Source organism: Narcine bancroftii, chromosome 3, assembly GCF_036971445.1.
Source record: "Narcine bancroftii isolate sNarBan1 chromosome 3, sNarBan1.hap1, whole genome shotgun sequence".
NCBI classification, from domain to species: domain Eukaryota; kingdom Metazoa; phylum Chordata; class Chondrichthyes; order Torpediniformes; family Narcinidae; genus Narcine; species Narcine bancroftii.
This window is the reverse complement of record NC_091471.1, coordinates 38632905-38655784: the sequence shown is the minus strand read 5'-3', so window position 1 is coordinate 38655784 and position 22880 is coordinate 38632905. Positions and strand designations below refer to the sequence as shown.

Genomic DNA, 22880 nt, shown 5'->3' with positions numbered 1-22880 from the left:
ACCTTCCCACAGAAAAGATATCTGTAAGATTTAAAGAGGGAGAGAAAATTTACAAGGATGTAGCTGAGACTTGAAGAGCTGTGTTACAGGGAAGGTCAAGTTTATTGTCATTTGATTATGCATTGTCGAAACAGCATTCTCCGGTCCTTGGTGCAAAACATTCAAACACACCACCAGACATAACACACATATATACAAACAATACATATGCAAGACAAGTATTTCATCTATACAAACAAATAAATAAATAATGCTTTGTGCATATGAGAGTCCCGGATGATTAGTGTGAGTAGTTCCTTCGGTCGTTCAGTATTCTTACTGCCTGTGAGAAGAACTGTGCATCAGCCTGGTGGCGTAGCCTCTGATACTCCTGTGTCTCTTCCCCAATGGGAGCAACTGAGAGATGCTGTGTGCAGGGTGGAAGAGGTCGTCAATGATTTTGCGCACCCTCTTCAGACAGCAATCTCAGTAAAGCACATCGATGGGGAGGAAGGGAGACTTATGGTCCTGTGGTTTGACCTCCAATCCATTTCTCTACAGCAACTACACCACACTATGTGGCAGCCAGCCAGATCACTCTCAATAGAGCTCCTATAGAAGATTGATGTAATAGTGGCCGGTAGTCTTGCCTGCTTCAGTCTTCTCAGGAAGTGAAGTTTGCTGATGCGCCTTCATGGCGAGCAAGGAGATGTTGAGTTTCCATGATAGGTCACTAGTTAAGTGAATTTTAAGGAACTTGGTGCTCTCCATTCTCTCCACTACAGAGTTATTTATGTGTAGTGGAGGGTGGTCATTCCTGGTCCTCCTGAAGTCCACAATCATCTCCTTCATCTTGTTCTCGTTGAGACGCAGGTCATTACTCTTGCACCATTTCACAAGATTTTCCACCTCTTCTCTGTTGTGTGAGTCATAGTTGTTGCTAATGAGGTTAACTATTGTTGTGTCATCTGAAAACTTGATTACACTTTTGGAGCTGGATCTGACGATGCATTTGTGTGTCAGTAGCATGAACAGGAGTGGGCTGAGCACACAGCCCTGAGGTGTGCCAGTTCTCAGTCTGACAGTGCACGACATTCTCCTACTGACCCCGAGAGACTGTGGTCTTTCCATAAGGAAGTCCAGTATCCAGTAATAGAGAGGGGTGTTGAGTTCCAGCAAGATCAGCTTCTCCACCAGCCTCTGGAGAATAATCATATTAAATGCTGAGTTGAAGTTAATGAACGGCAGCCTGACATATAAGCGTCGTTCTCCAGGTGAGTCTCGACGGATTGAAGATTTAAGGCTATAGCATCCTGTGGTTTTTTTCCTACAGGTGAATTGAAATGGATCCAGCATCTCTCAAAGGTGTGCTTTGTTGCATCTCATCACCTGATGCTCGAAGCATTTCATAATGATGGAGGTCAGTGCCACAGGACAGTAGTCATTAAGGCCTGTTATTGTCACCTTCTTGGGTATTGGGATAATGGTGACTGTCTTGAACCCTGCGAGAATGATGGACTGCTGCACTGAGATGTTGAAGATGTTCTTGAAGACCTCTGTCAAATGGTTTGTGCAGTCCTTTAGTACCCGACCAGATTTGTTGTCTGGTCCTGCCACTTTGTGTGTGTTCACCTTGGATAGGGTTCTCCTTACCTCGACTACAATTATGCAGTTCAGGGGGTAATGAAACTTTCTTTGGCATCATCCTGTTATTCTCATCAAACTGTGCATAGAAAATGTTCAGTCTGTTCGGAAGGGAAGAATCATTGTCCATAACTCGCAAGGTTGACTTGTGATCCATTATAGTCTTGATCTCTTGCCACATGCGCCTCATGTCACCAGTGTCACACAGCTGTCTGTGGATCTTCTATGTGTACCCTCGCTTTGCCTTCTGGATTGCATGAGAGAGTTCATCCCTGGCTGAGTGAAGTGTTGTTTCTCAAATTGGAGTCCTATGACCAATGGTGGCCCACAAGGATCAGTACTGGGTCCACTGTTGTTCATCATCTTTATTAATGATATGGATAAGAGTTAGTAAATATGCAGATGCCACCAAAATTGAACAGTGAAGAAGGTTTCCTAAGGTTAAAAAAAGATGTATATCAACTGGGAAATAGGCCAAGTTCTATGAAAGTTGCAACACAAATGGAGAATGTGTTTTGACACATTTTCTTTCATTTTTTTTAACGACATTTAGGGTTTTTACATAGCCGCTACATAACAGGAAATTATCACAAAATTCCCACAACACAGGTTGTGTAAAAACTTCGGAACAGAAATGAGTGACTCATTCCCTTTCCAAAATTTTACCTGTGGCACCCCTAGACATTTTTGCGGACTGCCTGCAGACTAAACTGAACTGTAGGCAGTCCACAACAATGATTTAATGAATACGACGCAATGATAATGCCTAATGACATATTCAGCTCGTAACATTGCAACATGGGAGATTTAAATGTCAAACAAGGTGACATTTACTTACCAGCAGTAGTCAACCACTAAGTGAATCTTTGAAGTGATGGTGGCATTAACAGGATCTGTAGATCTAGAGCCATTTTGCTCTTCCGTCTTGGGGCTTTTTCAGATGCAGATGAATGACGTGACTGGCGATGTTGACAGAGTGACGCTGTGCGTTGCACGTACATCATATGTCACGGGCACCGTCGACTCATGTTCAGCCTACATAAGTATCACACCTACATTACTTTGTCTAAACGCTTCCACCAGCGTTGTCTCCGCTCCATCCTCAACATTCATTGGAGCGACTTCATCCCTAACATCGAAGTACTCGAGATGGCAGAGGCTGACAGCATCGAGTCCACTCTGCTGAAGATCCAGCTGCGCTGGGTGGGTCACGTCTCCAGAATGGAGGACCATCGCCTTCCCAAGATCGTGTTATATGGCGAGCTCTCCACTGGCCACCGTGACAGAGGTGCACCAAAGAAGAGGTACAAGGACTGCCTAAAGAAATCTCTTGGTGCCTGCCACATTGACCACCGCCAGTGGGCTGATATTGCCTCAAACCATGCATCTTGGCGCCTCACAGTTCGGCGGGCAGCAACCTCCTTTGAAGAAGACCGCAGAGCCCACCTCACTGACAAAAGACAAAGGAGGAAAAACCCAACACCCAACCCCAACCAACCAATTTTCCCCTGCAACCGCTGCAACCGTGTCTGCCCGTCCCGCATCGGACTTGTCAGCCACAATCGAGCCTGCAGCTGACGTGGTCTTTTACCCCCCTCCATAAATCTTCGTCCGCGAAGCCAAGCCAAAAGAAAGAAAAAAGATATCCGTATACAGGTCGTTCTGTGTGAACAACCACTCTAGAAGATAAGTGCGAAAACTGACGACACAAATATTATGTCCTCTATTTGTAAAAAGCATAACTGAATACTTCAGTTGATAGGCCATGTTCTAATGATACAAGATGTTGGACCATTCTTGAAGAATGGAGTATTATGACCAATTCTGTTCATTCAGCTATAGGACTAGTCATTCAGTTGGAAATGTTGAAGAAAAAATTCACATGGATGTCAGTAGGCTGGAAGGCATGAGTTGTAAGGTGAATGGTGAGGTTGGGTTTTTCTGAGCTTTGGAGGCTGAGTGATGAACTATATAAAATCTTGAATGGTATAGATAAGATTAATCTTTTCCCCAGAGCATAGAAGTCCAAATGTAGAGGGCATCAACTTCAGGTGAGAGGGAAATTATTTAAAGGGGATTTGGGTGGTAACATTTTTCATGCAGAGGATGTTGGGAATGTGGAATGCGAGAGGAAGTGATAGGGGCGGTTGCAATTGAATCGTTTAAGTCATTTGGACAGGTACATAGATAGGACCAAATGCAGGTGGTTGGGTCTTACTCAGGAAGCCAGCATGGCCAAAATGGACTTGTTGGGCTGAGGGACCTGTTTCTGAACTGAATACTACCTCTGACTCATGGCTGCAAACACAGTGTAGCCAATCCTTTCCCCTCTCTTCAGTTATTCCTTCAATATTTTTTCTCATGTAAAATAGCTATACAATTTCCTTTAGAAGAGCAACAACACTGAGTGCTTTCACCAACCTTTCAGGCATTAATTCTGGATTCTAACTGTTCATTGTGTGAAGAATGATTTTCATGTATTCTCTCTGATCTATTGCCAAAAACTTTAATTCTATGTCTTCTGGTTCTTAATTCTTCCACCAATGAAACTTCCTCTTTGTTTATTTTGTCTGGACTCTTGATTTGATCACTTTTATCAAATCATCTTTGAACTTTTTTTGCCCTGAATATAAAGCCAACTTTTCCTATCTCCCATCTTACTGAAGTCTTATCCTTGGGAACATTGTACTAAATCTTTGCCACACCCTCTCGGCCCCTTACATCCATCCTTTGGATGCAGTGCTCTAACGCAGCCAAATAAGTATTTTATGGAGTTTGGTGTAACCTCTTTGCTTATGTATTCTACAACTCCTTCAAAGCCAAGGATCCCAATTGCTTCTTTAGTCATTTTCTCACCCAATCCTGTCAGATTCAAAGATTTGAGTACATGTATACCCAGTCACTCCGTTCCTGCATCTTTCTCTTTAGTTTCACACCTTCAGTCAGTTTAAATTTCCATCCCCATGTTCGTCCTTTGCACCTCCCTTTGTTAAAGTTTGCCTGTTAAATTATCTCATCCATATCTTGCTCACTGTGTTATCAAATATAATCTGCATATTTTGAAATGGTGGCTGAAAACAGTTCATTCATTTATAGGAAGAAAAATGACGAGAGCAGTTCCATTTCTTGGGGAATACCATTGCATTTGTCTGCCAGCATAACAAACAATTTTTCGCAATGATTTTCCTTTTCCAGAGCCAGTTTTATTGATTATACTGCCATAGGTCTTAATCAAGAATTCTTCCCACCCTGAAGATTCCTACTTGGAGAAAAACAGCTTGGGGAATTTTCTTCTTTGGTATTTCATCGAAATTGAAATTAACTTCTTCTACCAGCAGAAGCCTAAGAGTAGGAATAAAGGGGGCCTTTTCTGGCTGACTGCCAGTGGTTAGTGGTGTTCCTCAGTGTTTGGTCTAATAGTTTTCAGATTATATAGAAACTATTTGGATGAAGGAATTGATGGTTTTTAGACCATGTTTTGTGGATGATACAAAGAGGGGCAGGCAATGCTGAGGAAGCAGGAAGGTTGGGAGAATAGGCAAAATTGTATACTGTAGTCAGCACTTTGGTAGAAGGAATATAGAAGGAGACTATTTAACATTTATTTCAAGAGGACTAGAATATGTAGACAAAGATGCAATGTTTTGCAAGGCATTGGTCAGACCACATTTAGAGAAGTGCAAGTACTTTTGGGCCCCATATCTAAGGAAGGATGTGCTATTGTAGGAGATGGTCCAAAGGAGGGTTTATGAAAATGATCCCAGGGATGAGAGGGTTAGCGTTTGTGGATCGTTTGATGGCTCTGGACTTGTACTCCCTGGAGTTTAAAAGAGTGAGGGGGAAATCTCATCGAAACATTCAAAATGTTTAAAGGGCTGGATGGAGTGGATGTGGAGAAGATGTTTCCAGTAGTGAGAGAGTCCAGGACTAGAGGGCACAGCCTCAGAATAAAAGGTTGTCCCTTTAGAAGAAACTTCTTAAGCAGAAAGTGGTTAATTTGTGGAATTCATTACTATAGATGGCTGTGAAGGCCAAGTCATTGGATATATTTAAAGTGGAGGATGACAGATTCTTGATTAGTAAAGGTGTCAAAGGTTACAGAGAGAATGCAAGAGAATAGGGTTGAGAGGAAAAATATATCAACCATATTTCGAATGGCAGAGCAGACTTGATGGGCTGAATGGCCTAATTCTGTTTCTGCAACTTGTCCATTTAATTCTTATTGACTCTAAGATAACTGTTAAAGACAATATTGGATCTACAGGAAGGTATTGCAAGGGTAATTTGTGAGGTAGTGTACTCTGTACCATTTATACTTGCCTTCTGGTTCTTCATAGCAACCTTAAAATTCCTTCCCACCTTGAACAATCCCAGTCCAAAGATTACCATGAATAAGTGGGCATGTGAATCTTTTCCCCTGACTACCTGCTAATTTCTTGTGCGACAGAGCTTGAAGAAATGTGTTTGTTTTAGGAGTCTGGTATCAGATGTGACTGGCTTGGCTTGTTGACTGGAGCCAATTCAGTGTAATACAGTAATGGCTTTCTGACTGTGAATGTTGAACTATAAGAGGCCCTGGCTTTGGCTTGCTTGTAGCGGGCTAAGCGGCCATATGGTTACATGTGCCGAATCGCTGACCCAGTCGTCCAACACAAGATGGTGCAGGCCCCCCTTCCTTTCCCTTCTGAAGAGGAGCCTGCGGTTGGCAACATGCATTGCCTGGGGGATAGTGCCGCTTCCATGTTGTGTGCCACTGGACGGGGAGTGATACTGCGTAAGGCCAGTACTCACTTCCTAAGGCCAGCACGGCTCTCACAGGAAGTGGGCAGTCACTCGAGCAGATTGAGGAATTCAGAATAAAGTTCAGATACTGGTTCACCTCGTGCTGTGTCGACTTCTCATTTCGGTAGCGCTTCCATTAGCAGACGCTACACACTTATCTTTTCAATGGATTTAGAAGATTTTAGAAAGACAAATGTTGGTGATTTTACATCCATTGTTACAGGGTGTCAACAATAGTTTCCTCAGGTCAATTGTACAGAGACAGGGATCATTGTTGCCTGGTAGTTTTGAGTTCTTAACCTTCGAATATTTTGTCCCTAGTTAGCCAAAGGCTATGCTGATGTACTAAAGGAAACGATGAATTTCATCCTTGAAAACTGTCTTTAGTGAGACATGGCTCCCAAAATATGGGAAGTGTCCATGTTTTTCAGGGTCTTTTAGTAGAGAGTCTTTATAGCTGTATTGTAGAGAGGACATAGGAAGCAGGTTGTGAATCACACCGATGGAGTGCCTTTGTTTTTAAATGTTAAGTATAAAGGCTATTTTCTTGTATGCTTCAACAATGGTTTGAGCTCAACTTCAAAACATGAAAATATGCAAGCATCATCTGTACACTGCAACTTGTTGACTAACATTGGTGTAACCTTGGTTCTTGTCTGGAGGCAATATTAGTTAACAGGTTTAACTTTGGCCTGTACATTAGATACATTGCTAACTATGGGCAAGTCTCCCTTTTCTCTCCCGGGTAATCATCATGGGTCATTCTCAAACAGCTCCTCCAAAAGGAAGAGAAAGAGAAAAGGAGAAACTTGGTTGAGGGAGTGCAAACTAAGGCAGAGTCCAGAGGGATCTTGATAGCATCAAGGGTAAGGTTCCAAAAGGAGGGCTAGAAATATACGGCAACTGAACAAAACTTGACACCTGGTCATTATCTAAGTGCTATGTCTGGAACCTTGCTATGAAGATATCAGCTATTGTCTTTCTTTCATTTCAATATTAGTTATCCTTCAAATCTACTTAAATATTGTGTGAAACTCTGGTGTTTCATTAAGTCATGAAAAGACCTGTATAAAAGCAAGTTTTTTGGGAAAATTAAAAACAAAGTTCCAAAAGAATTAGTATCTTTTATAGGATAATCACAGTAAGCAAAACCAATCTTCTGCTATGCTTTGTGTTCGAAAATTATTGCATTTTTGTTTACCATGTCATTGGTACCTGTGCATCCTTTTATCAGTCACAAAAATTAAGCCACATGAGTGGCTTTAGTTTGTTTTACTTTATTCCTTTTGTAACCTGATTAATCTGCAATTAAACATTTGGGTGAAGGGAATCAGGAAACCAAGTAATCTGTTGTCGCTGCTTTTCTTTAATATGATAAGGAAGAGACAGCCTGGCTCCTGCCCGGAGTGACTCAACTTGCAGAGTATTCTCAAGCTTCCGGGTGACTTTCATCTGGCCAGTAGTTTATCAAAAAATGGAATAGGTTGGAATTTCTCACTTAGCTTAATTGTTGTGGTCTTTGCATTCTAGTACAACCAATGTCTCTCCAGATTTTACACGTATAAAAGTATGGGACAGTGGATGAAAGTGTAAATTTTAATTTGAATTGGGCACAAATAAATCTCAGCTATCCATTTTGATGCTTATAATACTTTGGTGAAAATATATTTTTTTTCTCTTCTTGCTACTGGCTGCACTAATTATGCTGGGTTCCCAAAGGTCAAGAAATGGAGACAGCCATTTGGCTTGTCACAACCATTTCAACTTGTAATGCCCTATCTAATTAGTTTTAATCCCTATTCTTTCCCATAGCCCTGTATATTCTCTTCTGAAAATACTTAGCCAATTTTCTTTTTATATTATTATTGACTCTGCTTCCATCTTTTTTTTTCTTTGGCTTGGCTTTGCGGACGAAGATTTATGGAGGGGGTAAAAGTCCACGTCAGCTGCAGGCTCGTTTGTGGCTGACAAGTCCGATGCGGGACAGGCAGACATGGTTGCAGCGGCTGCAGGGGAAAATTGGTTGGTTGGGGTTGGGTGTTGGGTTTTTCCTCCTTTGCCTTTTGTCAGTGAGGTGGGCTCTGCGGTCTTCTACAAAGGAGGTTGCTGCCCGCCAAACTGTGAGGCGCCAAGATGCACGGTTTGAGGCGATATCAGCCCACTGGCGGTGGTCAATGTGGCAGGCACCAAGAGATTTCTTTAGGCAGTCCTTGTACCTTTTCTTTGGTGCACCTCTGTCACGGTGGCCAGTGGAGAGCTCGCCATATAACACGATCTTGGGAAGGCGATGGTCCTCCATTCTGGAGACGTGACCCACCCAGCGCAGCTTCCATCACACTTCATGCAATGCAAATCAGATATACTGATTTTCAAGTAAAAACACAATGCTGGAGAAACTCAGCAGGTCACACTGTGTCCTTTTTATAGCAAAGGTAAGAATACAAAACCAACGTTTCAGGCTTGAGCCCTTTATCAATGAATGGGAAAATGTCCGAATAAAGGAGTAGGTGGGAGGCATGGTCACAAATGTAGGAGGTAATAGGTGGAGAAGGGAGGCAAAGGACAGCAGCAACCAAGGCGAGGAGGGATTGCTAGGTGAGTAGGGAGGGAAGGGGAGAGGAGAGCTGTAAGGGGGAAGGAAAGGGAGGAAGAGGAGAGCAGGTTAGCAGAAACTGGAAAAGTCGATGTTAATGCCATCTGGCTGGAGAGTACCCAGATGGAAAATCAGGTGTTGTTCCTCCAATTTGCAAGTGGTCTTGGTGGGATAGTACATTAGGCCATGGACAGACATGTGAGTGTGGGAGTGTAACACAGAACTGAAATGGTTGGCTACTAGGATGTCTCTGTCACTGTTGCGGATGGAGCAAAAGTCTTCAATGAAGTGATCTCCCAGTCTGCGCCCATTAAGCGATCTCTCAGTTTTTTCATTTCATTATAACTCTTTTAGTGGTCTCAATAAATGTGACTCCTCAAACTTGAAACCATTCTGGTGATGAAGTAATTTTTCCTATTTATGGCATAAAATCTTGAACTCACAACTTGAATTTGTGTGTCAGCTCTTCTTTACCTGTCTGCTCCAAAAAGATCCATCTTCTCCAGGGTGTCCACATATTCTTGATACCATTCTCGTAAATGACTTCAAAAGCTAATGCAATGTCTTGATATTCTTCCTAAATTATGGTGATCAAAAATAAAACCATCCATGATCTTGTTAATGTAGCATAAAGTTTAAAAGTGTCTTCCATCTTTGCTCTTTTTCTCTAATTTACTGGAAAATCATGGTCAATTAGGGAGAGTCTTTGTGAGAAGCAGGTCATGTCTTACCAAGTTGATTTGAGTTTTTGAGGAGGTGACAAAAATGGTTGATGAAGATAGGGTAATAGATGTGGTATACACAGACTTTTGTAAGGCATTTTACAAGGTTCCTCATGAGAGGCTGATCCAAAAGGTACAGATGGGATCCATGATGAATTGATTGTTTGAATACCAAAATGGGTGGCTCATAGAAGACAAAGGACAGTGCTCTAAGGGTATTATCCAGGCTGGAGACCTGTGCCAGTGGTGCTCCAGGGGGATTGGTGTTGAAACCTCTGTGGTTTGTGATATACATAAATTACTTGGTGGTTTAATTAGAAAGTTTGCAGATGACACAAAGATTGGTGAAGTTGTGGATAGTGTAGAGGTCTATCAAAGAATACAACATGATATAGATCAATTATGGACATGGTCAGAAAAATGACAGATGGAGTTTAATGTGAGGTATTACACTTTGGAAGGATAAATATAATGGTATTGGTCTGCAGGGACCTGGGGGTGTAGGCCCATAGCTCATTGAAAGTGGCCATGCAAGTAAATAGAGTGGTAAAGATGATGTACAGAATGCTTGGTTTTACTGGCCAAGGAATTATGTATAAAAGTAATGAAGTCATGTTGCACTTTTATAAAACGTTGGTTAGGCCACACTTGCAATACTATGTAGCAATTCTGGTTGCCCTATTACAGGAAGCTGTGGAATCTTTGGAAAGCATCAAGAGAGGTTTCGGAATCAGAATTTATTGTCATGTTTTCTGGTTTAGAGCGTACAAAGTTTTGGGAAGAAATTGGACAAATGTAAGTTGTTTTATCTGGAGTGAAGGAAATGAGGGATGACCCGATGGAAGTGTATAAAATCATGAGAGGTATTGTTAGGGTGTTCAGTCTGGGCATAAGGGTCACACATTCAAGAGCATGCATTTAAGGTGAGGAGGAGGAAGTTTAAGGACACATATTGTACATGGAGAGTGCTGGGTGTCTGGAATGGACTACCAGGAGAAATGGTGGAAGCAAATAGAATAGTAGCATTTAAGAAGCTTCTAGATAGGCACATGAACGTGAAGAGAATGAAGGAATATTTATCAGGTGCACACAGCAAAGTTTCAGTAGTGGAAGAGTTAAGTAAAAGCAGATTTGCAAGAAGATTACAAAGAGCAAAAGCCATGAAGTAGGCAGTATCAATTTAAAGGGAAAAGAGAGGAGAAACTTTCCTGGCTTTTACATTTCCAGTCCAGTATAAAAAAGGGACATTGCTGGCTGTGGTTCTGGGAAATGAAGTATTAGAGCGAGAAAGAAATTGCACAATTAATCAAGGAGCACATTAGTCCATTACAGACATGATGTTGGAAGTTTCTTCAAAAAAGACCATATTGTGTTTTCTTAAGAGAAGTTGAGAGTAATTTAGAAGTAATATTTTAATTATCAGAAGATATAGTGTGATATTGAGTTTTGATGAGTGTTTTCGGACTAACTTTTTTTAAAGTATTTTTTATTATTTTATTTTTTATATTCCTTGTGTTTTTTTTGTAAAATATTGGGGAGGGGGAATTAAAACATAATGCAATGTATAAATTATTAATAATTGATGTATTTACTTATTATGTGGCATATTCTTTCAGGAATATATTTATATATCTATATATGACATTGTGTTTCAAATGATATTTTGGTTTTTTTGTGTGTCGGGAATAATTCACAATTAGGATTTGAATTATTGAAGATATATATGTATGACATTGAATTGCGAAAAGTGCTTTCGGGAAAAAATTAATTATTTTTATTTGGTTATTATTTGTTTTCTTTGTGTATTGGGGTGGGATGGGGGAATTAAAAATACAATGCAATGTATAAATGATTAATAATTGATGTAGTTATTTTCAATGTTTCTTACATTGTAGATGAAAATTCTAATATAAAATAATTTTAAAAAGACCATATTGTTGGAGTTTGAAAACAAAAAAGGGTCCATACTACAAACACAGCATATGCATTCTTCACAGTGTCATGGTAGACTATTTCAGAGATAGTGAGCACAAGGGTAAACTGGAAAACAAGGGTAAACTGGAAATTAAGGATCTCACCTCAGCAAAGTTCTATTTCAGAATTGTAAAATCTATAAAATACTCCCAAAAGTGTTCGAGAAGCAAAATCTTCATTGTCCAGCATAGCCAAAATCTGAAAACAGGAGTGGCCCAACAGAAATATAGAAAGTCCTGGTGGATACTTAAATTACTTTAAAAAGTAATCAGGAAAGGGAAAGAGACACAAAATGGCTTTGGCAAGCAAGTCCCAAAGCATTACATCAGTGTAATTAAGGGTAGGAGGCTGACCAGAAAAATAATGTAGTCCATTGGGTATTAAAGTGGCAGTCAGTGCATGGAGTCAGAGGTGAGGTATTAAATGAATAATTCTTATCTGTTTTCAGTTTGGAGGATATTGTAGTTGGAGAATTCGGGGAGTGAGCAGTGGAATTTTGGAACAGTTAAATGTAGATAATTCTCCACCGCCTGATGCGATGTATTTCATTCTGATTTGGAAGGCATGGGAGTCATTCAGAGGATGTAGAATCATTGTGGGTAGAGTTGAGAAACTCTTAACACCTGGTGGGTTTCACATACATGCCTCCTGCTGGTGTGACATACATGCCTCCAAATAGCACCCAGGATGTAGCTTAAAAATTAAAATAGGGATTAGAGAAGGCATGTAAAAAGGCAAATATTATGGGGCTCATGGGAAAGGCTACAATATGCAGGTAGACTGGGAAAATTAGGTTGGCACTGGATCCCAAGAGAAGGAATTTTGGTATGCCTACGAGATGGCTTTTTAAAGGGAAAAGACAAATCTGGATTTGTTGCTGTGTAATGAACCAGATGTGATTAGGGATCTTAAGGTAAAAGAACCATTAGGAAGCAGTAATCACAATATGATAAAATTCAGTTTGCATTATGAGAAGGGGCGGCACAGTTATCGTAGCAGTTAGCGCAACCCTGTTGCAGCACCAGCGATCAGGACAGGGTTCAAATGCTATGCTATCTGTAAGGAGTTTGTACGTTCTCTCCATGTCTGCGTGGGTTTTCCCCAGGGGCTCTGGTTTCCTCCCACTATTCAAAAACATACCGAGGATTGTGGGTAATTTGGGTGTAGGCTTGTGGGCCGAATGGGCCTGTACCATGCTGTATGTCTAAATTTTAAACTTAAGGAGAGAGGATAGCTAAAATTGGATGTGCCAGTATTACAGTTGAGTAAAGGTACTACAGAGGCATGTGAGATGAATTGGCTAAAGCTGATTTGAATGGACCCTGGCAGGGAAGGCAGTGGAGCATCAGTGGCCCCATTTCAAAGGAAGGATGTGCTGTTGTTGGCGATGATCCAATGGATGAGAAGTTGAACATTCAAGGAGCAGTTTATGTTTCAGGACCTGAACTGCTGAAGTTTAGAAGAATGAGAGGAAATATCATTGAAGCATTCCAAATACTGATAGGGCTAGACAGAGTGGACATGAAGAAAGTATTTCTAGTAGTGGGAGAGTCGCAAACCGGTGGGCACAGATTCAGAATTAAAGGATGCCCATTTAGAACAGAGATGAGGAGAAATTCTTCAGTTAGAGAGTTGTGAAGCTATGGAATTTATTGCCACATGTGGCCCTGGAGGCTGTCATTTTTTAAAGTAGAGGTTGATAAGTTCTTGATTAGTCAAGGTATCAAAGGTTATGGGAGAAGGCAGGAAAGTGAGGTTGAAAGAATAGCAGACTTAATGGGCTGAATGGCCTAATTCTTCTCCTGGCCTTATTTTCTCAATCTTGTTTAGCTCCTGACAATGTTAAAATCTATGCACACAGGAGAAGTATCAGGTGATGGGAGAATAATGAATATGTTTCTTTCTTCAAGGATATGTACAATAAGATTAAAATAATAAATTGGAGAAAGCCACATTTTGATGAATGAAAATAGATTTTACTCAGATAAAATTGGAATTAACAATTGAGAGTAATTCACCGAGAGGGTGGTTGGAATGTGGAACGCACCATCTGAGTGGGCGGTGGACATAGTTCCCCTTGGAACACTTAGGAAGTATCTAGATGAACATTTAAATCATTATAAAGCTACAGACCACGTTATAAATGGAAATAGTATAGATAGATACTTGAAGGTCAGGGCGGACATAGGGTCTAATGTCCTCTTTCACTGTATGACATGACAATAGATAACAACAAATAAACAACACCAGGTTACATCATGGTTTTGAGAGAAGCGAGGAAGGAATTGCAGAATTATTGACCATATTCTTCTGATCACTTCTAGATACAATTATGGAAGTGGAGAATTACAAATATTACAACTTTGTTCAAAAAAGAGTGTAAGGATACACCTAGCAACTACATAATAGTCCGTTTTGTATTATTGATGAAAAATCTTTTGGAACAGATTACCAGGGATAGAATTAGCAATCACTCAGATAAATATAGATTAGGGAAAAATTCCAAGTATGGATTGTTGAAGACAAAACTAATTCAATTAATTTCATTGAGATTTTCTTATGAAATTACAGATTGTCTAAAAATTCTAAAAGGATAGGAACACAGAGTTCTGAAGGTATATGTGCCATTGAAAATGGCAGATAAGGTTAAGAGAATGGTTAAAAACAAGAGCATGTGGGATCCTGAAGTTCTTCAACAGAATACAAATGCAAGAGGTTACTATGTAACCACAACTGGTATTCTGTCCATGACTAAGCACCCTACTTTAGGAAAGATGTGGATTTCTTAGGAATTTGCAAAAATGATTCTGAGGATGAAGGTCTTTACTTCTGTGAAAAGGTAGGATACATTAAGTTATTCCTATGGAATTGTGTGAACCCATTTAAAATCATTAATAATTAAGGCCGTGTAAATTGTGAGAATTTGATCCCATTGACAAAAGAATCAAGAGCCAGAGGACTTAAAATGAAAATGATTGTCAGAAGAATCAGAAGTACCATGAGAATAAGGTTATTGATGCAGTAAGAGAGATTAGAATTTGGAATGCACCCCAGATTCGGTTATTGCATTTAAAAGAAATCTAGATGTGTAAATGAAAAGAATCAAAACTGTGGAGGAGTAGGTCAAGCTGATTGCTTGAACCTGGAATAAGCTGTAGTGCTGATTGGTCCCATCTCATAATGGAATCTTTCTTTGAAACTTGCAAACTTTTTGAAGGCTGAGGAGAAGAAAGGAGCTGGTTTAAAAAATGAAATTAACATGAGATTCATTCTTCATCTAACTTGAGGATGAAAAGTTTTATTTGATTTCATGTGACATTTCATAATGCCCTTAAATCTGCTCCAACTACAAAGATGTTGCTTCCTGAACACTTTTGGGTCTATTTTATGAATTTTGGGCTGCTGATCATGAAAATCACCTTAAAACTTTTCTATCAAATACCCTGGTTTAGATATAACTTATTTTTGTGATTTCCTGTTATATTTTAAGTTTACATAAAGCATACAAAACCACGAAGTGCAACATGTTATTGAACATTTATTTTCTGCATTTGCACTTAGTCTTCTTTCCTTTCCACCCTCTCAGTGCAGTCAGAAATGAACATGGTGAAAGGTTTCACCAGGATATTGCAACCATAGAAAAGGGTAACTGGAATCCATCGACACTGGCTATTGTTGGACACTGGCATGAGAGCCATCAGATGCTGAGTACGAACGAAAATCAGTCACAAAATTATTTTTAGGTCAGTTGAATTAACGCAATGTGTCAGTGTCATTATGTGATTACTAAATAATTATGCTGCCCCTATCACTGGACTTCTTGCAGTTCGCATACAGATCCAACTATTCTGTGGATGATGCCATCACCACTGTCGTCCATCTAGCCCTCATCCACCTGGAAAATAAGGACTCATATGTTCAAATGCTGTTTATTGACTTCAGTTCATCATTCAACACAAGGAAGTTGAGACTGCTGGGTCTAAACACCTTCCTCTGCAGTTGGATTCTTGACTTCCTGTCGGGGAGACCTCAAGCATCTGGATTGGTAAAGCACTTCTAAGACCATCACACTGAGCATTGGTGCCCCTCAGGGCTGCGTACTTAGTCCACCGCTGTTCACTCTGCTGTCTCACGACTGTGCAGCTAAACACAGCTCAGACCACATCATCAAGTTCACTGACAACACGACCATTGTGGATGTTATTAGTAAGAATGAGGAGTCAGGATACAGAGGTGAGGTGCAGTCGCTCACGGACTGATGGAGAGCCAACAACCTATATTTCAACATTAATAAAACAAAAGAGATGGTTGAATTCAGAAGGGCCCAGATGGCAAAACCCTGCAGAGGATAGTGAAGTCAGCAGAAAAGATCTTTGGGGGCTCTCTTCCTACCATGAAGGACATCTACAACACTCGATGCAGGTGAAATGCAATAAACATTGTGAAGGACTCCGCACACCCCTCACGTAAACTGTTCTCCCCTCTGCCGTCTAGTAGGAGGTACTGCAGTACTCAGGTGCTTACACCCAGAATGGGCAACAGTTTTTACCCCCAAGCCATCAGGCTCCTGAATCCCCAGAACATAAGTAGATGGAATACTGTGGCCTTTTACTGTAGATGTCTTAATATTTTAATATTTCAATGTGTTTAACTTCTATTCTAACTTATGTTCTTATATTTATGTAAATATGCTCCGTGGTCTTGGAGAAACGCCGTGTGAACATGATATGAACAATAAATAAAGGCGATTTGACTTGAAATTCAATAAAAGTTAATTTAATGTTTCTTCAACTTCCTCCATGATACACCAAATCTGAAATTATCTTCATGCTCAGCTTGAGGTTGTCTATCATAATCTTCTATTTGTTTTCAGGAAGCAAACCTTTTGGAAAAAAATAGTTGCTAGTGTTTAGGAGTACCTTCACCAGAAGGACAACAACTGTTCTAGAGTTCACCACCTTGAAAGTCTGCTCTCAAGAGTAGTGAGTGAGATGGAACAAATGCTGCTCTTGCCAGTGAAACCCACATCCCAAAAAAAAAATACCTGTCAGCTGATGCTTCCTTTCAATGTCAGCAAGATATTCCCCCTTCATTTCTCAATTTACCAGTTTCCTGTGGGGACTGCTGAATAAGGAATAGTAATTCTACAAAACTTCCTCATGCATAATCTGGAATGACCAAAATAAATATTGGTGGCTTTTCTAAAATCAGATAACTCAGCACAGTCTGGGAAGCGAGTTTTAGATTGTCCTTTAGCACACTTAATAACCAGATAAATTTGTTGTGATAACTTTGATACTAACTTGACTATACTTTTGACTATACATGCAAGCACACACGTCTGTCCAGTTTTGTTCCACTTACAGGTGGTATGTCTCAGCTTTATTCAAATGGGTAATGTGTGGTAAGGTGACCTCACCACACTGATGTCTGTTGTGTGTGTCTGCACACTATATAGTGGTGTGAAGGACTGAAGGTCTGTAAACTGCAACCGCAATGAATCATACTGAAATAATTTTAGGCAATGCTTTGGAAAGATTAACAGCATGTAGCAGTACAAGGGAGTGGGAGATAGAGGCCAGTAAGTGGTAGGTAGAACCAGATAAGGAGGGGATGATGGGAAGAGGTTACAGGTGTAATAGATATGGAAAATGTGGGGGAGTGTATTTTTGATTAGGAATAATAACTGCAGAATTGAAAGAGGATATTCCTGGGGAAATGTCCATTGGGGCTATGTGGATAACACTTATGTGAAATAAAAAGAGGTACATAATTCTATTTCTTTAAAAATAGTTATGAAAAAGATTGTACCATAAGTTAAAAGCTTAACTTACAGGAAAGCTAAGTTTTGATGGCTTTTGACAGCAATTCAAATCAGTTGATTGGTAGAGGCTGATATAGATAAAAGGACGTCTAGCAAGTGAGAGGATTCTAAAAATGAGATTGAGTGATTTCAGGGCAAAAAGGTTCACTCGAACCTTTCACCCTCCCACCTGGTTCTGTCTACCCATCATGCCCTCCCCCCAAATTTGTTTTTACCTATTACCTACCAGTCTCTGCACCCCCCTCCCCACCCTGCCACCAAGTCCTCCACTTGGCTCCATCTGCCCATCTATCGCACCCCTCCTTGTACCACTATATACTTGCAATCATCCTTCTCAGACTTGGTGCAGAGTCTCAACAGATCTACTTGATCCGCTGAGTTCTTCCAGTATTCTGTTTTTCTTCCGGATTCCAGCATCTTTATCTCTTTATCTTCATCAAGCTTAGGAAATCTGTACATAAAATATATGTTGGTAATGCAGAGCCCATTTCCACAGTGTACGATCTTCTGCAGGAATTTGATGAGTGGAGACTTTCAGTAAATACCATTCTGGTTTCTCTCTTATGTCTCTTCTCTTTGGCTTGGCTTCGCGGACGAAGATTTATGGAGGGGGTAAATGTCCACGTCAGCTGCAGGCTCGTTTGTGGCTGACAAGTCCGATGCGGGACAGGCAGACACGGTTGCAGCGGTTGCAGGGGAAAAATTGGTTGGTTGGGGTTGGGTGTTGGGTTTTTCCTCCTTTGCCTCTTGTCAGTGAGGTGGGCTCTGCGGTCTTCTTCAAAGGAGGTTGCTGCCCGCCGAACTGTGAGGCGCCAAGATGCACGGTTTGAGGCGATATCAGCCCACTGGCGGTGGTCAATGTGGCAGGCACCAAGAGATTTCTTTAGGCAGTCCTTGTACCTTTTCTTTGGTGCACCTCTGTCACGGTGGCCAGTGGAGAGCTCGCCATATAACACGATCTTGTGTAATAAATAGAGGCCCCACAAGTCATCTCATGCCTGCAGAGTGTGTGTCCTGCTCCTTGCGGGAAATCAAGGAGAAACACTAACGTAAGTGTTGGCAGGTGGAGTGCTTGAAGTCTGGCTGTTGGACCTCGAGCAACAGTTGATATCACTGAGGTCCATCTATGAATTGACGTTTTTCATGGATAGCTTATTTTAGAAGATGATCGCTATGTTGTTCAAGGAAGAGTGGGGACAAATGACTGTCATATGATCAAAAAAGAGACATCTGTTCAGGAAATCCTGAGCACAAGCATGTGATAGGTGAATACTGATGAGAGGGGAAGAAAGGAAAGGATCTAAGAGGAAATGGGAGGTAGCAGAAAGCTGAGAAACACTTTGACATGAGGAAGGACTGGAAGGGGGTTGGGAGCAGGAGGAAGAAAAATGGGGGTAGACAGGGGAAGGAGTCAGTGAGGTGAGAGAAAATGATGGGGAGAAGAAAAAGAGAAAAGGTGGGAGGGAAGTTATTGGAAGGTGTAGCTGATATTGGTGCCATATGGTTAGCAACTGCCAAGACGGAATATAAAATGCTGTTCCTCCAATGTACATGTGGCCTCAACCAGGCAGTACATGTCAGTGTGGGAATGAGATGTGGAAGCGAAATGGCTGGTCACTGGGACATCCTTGCTGCTGCAGCAGACTAAATGATGCAATTCCCCCAATCTGCATTGTCCCCTCAATGTAGAAGAGGCCACAGCAGGACCACCAGATGCTGTAAATGACCCCTATAGATTCACAGGTGTAGTATTATTTCATTTGGAAGCACTCTTTCAGGCCACAAATGATGAGGAGGAGCAAATGAAGCACTTCTTGAGATCACAGTGTTAAGTACTGGGGAGGTAGGATGGGTGGGGAGGTGTGATTGGTAGGAAGGGACGAGAAGATAAAGGAGTTGCAGGGAGAGTGATCCCTACGGAAAGCGGAGAGGGGAGGGTAGGGGGAGTGTCTAGTCACGGGATCATATTGTAGGTGGTGGAAATTGCAGAGAATAATATGTTGGATGCGGAGGCTTGGGTGGTAGGTGAGAACAAAGGGAATCATCTAGGTGATTAGGACCATGGCAATGTATGGGAAGTGGAGAAGATGGAGGTGAGGGCAATGCAGATGTCAGTAGAGGGGAAGCCACACTTACTGAAGAATGAAGACATCTCAGATGTCCTGGAATGGAAAGTCTCCTCCTGGTAGCAGATGCGGTAGAAATTGAGGAATTGAGAGAAAGGAATTGCATCCTTACAGGAGAATAGGTAGGAAGAGGTGAAGTCAAGGTAACTGTAGGAGTCCGTATTCTGTTGTGTATAGATAGTTTGTCTCCCAAAATGGAGACAGAGAGGAGAGTTACCGGAGATTGACCAAGTAAATTTGAGGGTGGGGTAAAAGTTGAGGTTGTTGATGAGCTCATCATGGGCACATCGTGCAATACCAATGTAGTCATCAATAGAAAGAGTTGAGGAGTGTTTCCTGTATCATTTCTCAACATGGATTGTTCCAAATAGCCAATGCATAGTGGGGACCCTTGGCAATATTGATTAGGAGAAAGTTGGATGAACAGAAGGAGAAATGATTGAAGGTGATATCAAGTTCTGCTAGATGGAGGAGGGTGGTGGTGGAGGGAGTCCGGTTGGGTCAGTTGTCTGGAATATTTAAGGCCTCCTTTCTGGGGCATGGTATTGTAGAGACTGGATGTCCATGGTGAAAATGAGGTGGTCTGGGGAACTGAAAGCTGATGAAGTGGTGGAGAGCATGAGGTATCCAGGACATAGGTGGAAGGGACTGGACCAAGGGGGACAACATGGAGTTAAGATAGGACGATACCAGTTTGGTGAGCCAGTAGCATGCAGAAACAATAACAGGGCAGTTGGGTTTGTGGATCTTGTGTAGAAGGTAGAACTGGTAGGCAGTGCATTGTTGGAAAATAATGAGATTAGAGGGTGTGGAAGGGAGAACTCAAGACTTGATGAGATTAGAGATAGTGCAGGAGCCTGATGTTTCTTGGTGGGATCCTGTTCAAGGGATAAGCAAGAGAAGGTGTCTGAAGGCTGTTGACTAGCCGAGGACAGACGAGATATGGGTCTTATGCAAGCAAATTGTCTACCATCGCAATCTGCGTTGACAAAATGAGCCATGCAGGTAACCCCTGGATGGCAGAGCTCATTATGCAGAGACCGCAGTTGGCTGGTGTGTGCAGAGGCACAGCTTCCTCTGGATAAGGTATCTGGAGGGTCATTAAGGGCTTCTGGCCGCTAGACAATGTCATAATTGTCGGTGGAGATGTCATCCTCCACCTAGCAATTTTGTCATTCTTGATTTTGCCCTTCTTGACAGTATTGAACATGAATGCGACTGAGCACTGGTCAGTGATAAGCGTAAATTTCCTAACAGCCAGGTATTGTCTCCAGTGCCTCACGCCTCTACAATGGCTTTAGCCTCCTTTTCCACAGATGGGATCAGGAGCTCGTGGCCTTGTAATTTCCAAGAAAAAGATGCAACCAGCCTGCCCACCTGGTTAAGGGTAGAGGCTAGGGCTACGTCCAAAGTGTCGCTTTCCATTTGGAAAGGTGTATTCTCATCCACCTCATGCATGGCGGCTTTCGCAATGTGGTTCAGGAGGGAGTTAAAAACCATTTAGGCTTCAGCCGAGAGGGAGAAATTAGTGGCTTCAACCTTATCAGCTTGAGGGATCCACTAGGCGTAATATGAGAAAAACCCCAGGCATCTCCTCAAAGCCTTTGAGGTCCTGGGAATGGGGAGCTCTAACAGGGGTGCATCTTATCGAGATCGGGGCTAATGATGCATTCTCCACCACGTAGCCAAGGATAACCAGCCATTTAGTCCTGAACACGAACCTGTCAGAGTTATAGGTGAGGTTCAGGGCTTTCGCTGTGGAGAAAACTCTGGAGGTTGGTGTCATGGTCTTCTAAGGTATGGCCACAGATGGTGACATTATCAAGGTAGGGGAAGGTAGCCTTCAACCCATACTCATCCACCATTCTGTCCATCTGCCTCAGGAAGATAGGAACCGCGTTAGTGATACCAAAAGGGATCCTCGAACTGATAGAGGCGACTGTTAGCCTCAAATGCCATATATGGACGGACCTCGGAACAGATTGGCAACTGGTGATAAGCAGCTTTCAGGTCGATGGTCAAATAGACCCGATACAGCTCAATATCATTCACCATGTCCGAAATTCAAAGGACGGGGTATGCATCCAGGAGTGTGTACCGATTAATAGTTTGGCTATAGTCATTTACTAGCCTGGACTTGTTTTCCATTTTTACCACTACCACTTGCGTTCTCCACAGGCTGGTGCTAGGTTCAATGATACCTTCATCGAGCAGATGTTGTGTCTCAGATTTTATGAAATCTCGGTCTGCTGTGCTGTACCTTCTGATCTTGGTAGCGATAGGTTTGCAGTCCAAGGACAAATTTGGGAAGAGAGGTGGGGGGAGTTGATATTCAGTGTGGAGAGGCTGCATGTGCGTTCTGATTTTAGGGGCCCTCCATTCCAAACTGTTACAAGGGGGAGGGGACCAGAATACTTCAAGGTCACGCTTTTAAGGTGACACAGAAAGTCCAAATCCAACACACCAGAGCACACAATTCATCAAATATATACAGGCAAAATTTACAGAATTCCACCCCCCCCCCCCTTCAAACGACAGATATACTATACAATGTTGTTGGATACGCGTAGAATGTGAATGAGGTGCAAGGAATATGCGGTAATTGGAAAAATACGTCTTTAGGTTGTACTCTTGCACAGTCCGTGAGTCTGTGAGCCTGTGTGTCAATTAGGCATTTAGTGGAATGTCCATTTATCTTGCAGCGCAAATAAAAGCTCTCACAACTGGAGAGAGAACAAACACTTTTATTAGCTTATAACTATAGGTAGGGTTTCAAAGTAGTTTTCGGAACGGTTCTGGGTTTAGGCAGGAAACCAGGGTTATATGTGAGCAGATGGGGGTGGAGCGAGGAGGCAGAGCCTGCCATCAGCACCATACACTACCAATGAATACCAGTACACTGCACGTGGCTATGGAGGTTACAGGGGCTTAAGAAGCAGCTGGATCCATGGACTCACAATTTTTGCTTCTTTTTCTGCCTTGATAATAATGTAAGATAAGTGGCTCCTCTTTGTGAGAATTTACAGGACAAACAAAGAAACAGATTTTTGTGGACTTTATGTACATGACAATAAATAGAATTGAATCTTGAGATTAAGAAATTACAAGTGGTCGAGGAAATTATTCAAAAGGATCTACTTCCCTTAAGAGAAGGCTTAAAATCCAAGGAATGTGAATTTAAAGTACCGGTAGTTGGTTAAAAGATTTGAGGGGTGATGAGGTGCTTTCACTGAGTG

General features: G+C 41.7%; 1 protein-coding gene across 5 annotated transcripts in view; it reads left to right on the top strand.

Annotated features, from left to right (window-relative positions):
* Positions 1-22880, top strand: part of dym (dymeclin) — a 523412-nt gene that overhangs the window by 477491 nt on the left and 23041 nt on the right. The window contains exon 17 of one of the 5 annotated variants that reach the window (XR_011353340.1): positions 15281-15437. The exons of the other annotated variants lie outside the window; for them this stretch is intronic. The gene's annotated coding sequence lies outside the window, so the exon portion shown is untranslated. The remainder of the gene's footprint in view (positions 1-15280; positions 15438-22880) is intronic. 5 annotated transcript variants of the gene reach the window in all.